This window comes from Eufriesea mexicana, unplaced genomic scaffold (assembly GCF_001483705.2).
Source record: "Eufriesea mexicana isolate 0111107269 unplaced genomic scaffold, ASM148370v2 scaffold995, whole genome shotgun sequence".
In the NCBI taxonomy this organism is placed as follows: domain Eukaryota; kingdom Metazoa; phylum Arthropoda; class Insecta; order Hymenoptera; family Apidae; genus Eufriesea; species Eufriesea mexicana.
The window spans coordinates 10,067-13,467 of NW_016909110.1; the positions used below are offsets into that span (position 1 = coordinate 10,067).

The following is a 3,401-nucleotide window of genomic DNA, read 5'->3' on the forward strand; positions in this document are numbered from 1 at the left end:
TCTTGGTTTTCATGGACATGTATCACAATTATAAGTGGTCTCGTGTCTTCCACCTGGTTTGTTTCGGATGGAACAAACTTTACAATCACTTTTTGTACCACAAAGCATTACGTGAAGTTTTCCATTGAGCCGAATCTCATCCGAGTTGGAGACCGATGTTGAAGGTCGTTGCTGCTGTCGAAAATCTCCCTTCAATTGCTTCACTAAGATTTTCCGGAATTGTGTAAGTGGTTAAGTGGCCGATCGTTTCTCTGCTTTTTGACTAATTTGTAGAGAATATAGGAATTGATTAACACGTTGAGCTCGGCGTCGGTCCCTAGGGACCGACAATGAACTAAGACCGATAGTTAAAAAATAAATGTATAGTAATTTTAATGAAATTTATTGTAACACTCTAAACAGAAATATGGGTTGTTTTTACATCTATTACAAAACGTGATGACCTTTTTAGTCACATTTCTGGCTTTCTTGCGTCCAAATAATGTTGAATTTTTTTCATAACATCCTGAACAATATCTTCTGATTTTATGAACGTCTCCTTCTTTTTTTTCTAATTGGTGAACAGATTTTTTTTCAATATGCCTGGGAATTTCCTCATCTGATTGTTGTGTAATCCACCAATTGTCCTCGAAATGATGTGACTGATATATTTTTTCCGGTTACTTCTTCAAACATGAGCAGTGCGTTTATAATAGCAGTATTCAATAAAAGCTCGAAAGCCAACTTTTTATACCATTTTGTAGCCCTTCTCAAGGGACTGCTGTAGGCACTCATCTGGTCCGATAAATCAATTGGTATCTTTGCCTTATTATATTCATCAATGATTTTTGGTTTGGTGCAAATTCCTCTTTTCGTATTTACATTCACCATTTCATTTGAATATTTTGTAGATAAGGCCAAAACATCCCTCTTATCTTTCCACTTCAACACTGTAATGCCATTATTATTCTCTTTGGCGGTCATTTCTCCGCGTTTCAATTTAGTAGTTAGTACTTCCTTTGGGTTTCCTTTACGGTTTATTCTAAGTGTGCCAATTAGATGGGTATTTTTCTTTATTAGCTTATTCGCCAAATCGACACTGGTGTACCAGTTATCGGTACATAATGTGTGACCTTTATAAAATAAAGTCTCAAATAAAGACATTACAATGTTTGAAGGCGTTGTATTTTCCTTATCAAGTGTTTTCCCGGTGTAAACACGAAAATTGCATGTATATCCACGTCCACAACGCAATTGAAATATTTTTATTCCATATTTATGCTTTTTTTCTTTCATATATTGCCTGAATATAATTCGGCCTCGGAATGGAATCAGTGACTCGTCAATGCATACTGCCTCGGGTGGATCGTAATATGTTTGAAAATTTTTATTCAACTCGTCTATGAGATATTTAATTTTCGATAGACGATCACGAGCGTCAAAAAGTCTATTATCTTCGAAATGCAACATTTTCATGAGAGCTTCGAACCTATCTCTGCTCGTTACTTTTTGCGGGAATGTTTGAGCAAATAATGGGTCCCGGGACCAATATAGACGATAGGATGGAAGCTTCACCATTCCCATCCATATTATCAGTCCAAATAAACGTTTTATCTCATTTTTGTTTGTTGCTTTCCATTTACCTGAATATCTAGAGTCGATTCTGCATTAAACAGCATAAAGATTTGTCTGCTCACTGATGTGTTCAAACATTTCGTCAGTGACAAAAAGTGCATAAAAATCTTCGACTCTTCTACAATTGTGCACTTTCTCATTACTTTTCTTGGCACCGCAAGCACTCGTAAAAGGACCAAAATTTGGCTGATTGCCTTTTGGATCAAACCATTCATATTCATCACTAATTTCGTTCGCATTTATGTCAATGTCCATTGCCTGGTCTGATGAACTGTTATCTTCCAACGATAGCAATCGTAATACACGGCGATGGCGACGTGTGGATGATAAAAATAATTCACTTGACGCATCACTATCACTTTCTCTTGCGGACATTTTGGGTTTTATAGAAATATTTTCAAAAATAAGCAAAAATTTTTAGCACTGAGTATCTAAGTATTTTCAAAGTGTACTTTTGTCTGCTACGGTTCGTTTCTAACTAATCGCTCCAGTCTCCAGTCTGAATATTCCCGATTGCTCGCTCGTTGCCGGCCAAACGGAAAGTACAGTAATATCGATGCCGGGCTCAACGTGTTAAGAGAGTCATAGTTACTCCTGCCAAAAAGAGTTACAGTTACTCCTAGTCCTGTGCCATAAATTTCTTCATGGCAGACTTCCGAACAGATGGTGTTGTCCGGTAGTGTGTGACTCTCTCGTTGCCTGGCATAGCCACTGAAACTCCATCTCGTATTGTACCTGAATAACTGCAGGTAGCATAGTGTAAACTGGTGACGAGTCCAGCGTAACCTCACGCTCGTCCGATGGCTGAAGATGTTCAGAGCGTTCAGTCTACCTATTAGGGCGCGCGTCGATATGATCTTAGCGTCCGAGAACTTTAGGATGTTGTTCCCATACAGGCTCTCGAAGCACTGTTTGCTCCAGACGCCCCTAGATGATAATGTCAGGGACGCGAATATTACTCTCTTGACGGAGGAATCGTGTCTTGGTATCATCCTCGAGGACCCCATAATTGGTGATGGACTGATGGGCTCGGTCGAGGTCGTCCTACTTTCGGCCACCTGACGACGCATGTCTCGGGCCCGCGGTTTCTCTGGTTGACATCAGGGGTGTTGGAGACGTGGGCTGTTTCCCAGTGGCGCGCGGACTTTGTTCCTTGGGTCGCTCGCTCGGTTAATCTTCATGACTCTTCGCTGGTATTCTATTACATCGTTATTTGAATGCTTATTCTATGGCTTGCTTATACCAGGTGAGTCCAAAAGTTGGTGCCCATATTTAGGAAATTTGTAAATAGCGTAAATAAAACAGTTTAACATTTTAATCATTGATATATTTTCCTTCGCTATCTACAATTTCTCGCCATCTCGCAGGTAACTTTTTTATTCCATTGCTGTAAAAAGACTCTGGTTTCGATGCAAAAAGCCTGAAAGTTCATTTTGTACATCCTGTTTAGAATTTAACTTTTTTCCTAGTAAAAAATTTTGTAAGGCACGAGATAAGTGAAAATTATTTGGGGCAATATCCGGGGAGTAAGCAGGATGGGGCAAAAGCTTCCAATTAAATTCACTAATTTTTTGCCATATGCGGTCTAGCGTTATCATGATGAATCAAAACTTTCTTCGTATTCTCCAATCGCACGGATTTTATAATCAATTCTAAGTTTCAACGACAAAGTTGTTCACTGTAAACATCTGCATTAATTGATTTCGTTCTTAACAGTTCATAATAAATTACACCATGCATATCCTAGCAAACACTTAAAAGTATCTTTTTAGGATGTAAGGACACCT

At 38.8% G+C, this 3,401-nt stretch overlaps 1 pseudogene; it reads right to left on the reverse strand.

The window, feature by feature from the left end:
* Positions 1–594: 594 nt before the first annotated feature.
* Positions 595–1,989, reverse strand: LOC108547283 (piggyBac transposable element-derived protein 4-like; annotated as a pseudogene).
* Positions 1,990–3,401: the final 1,412 nt, after the last annotated feature.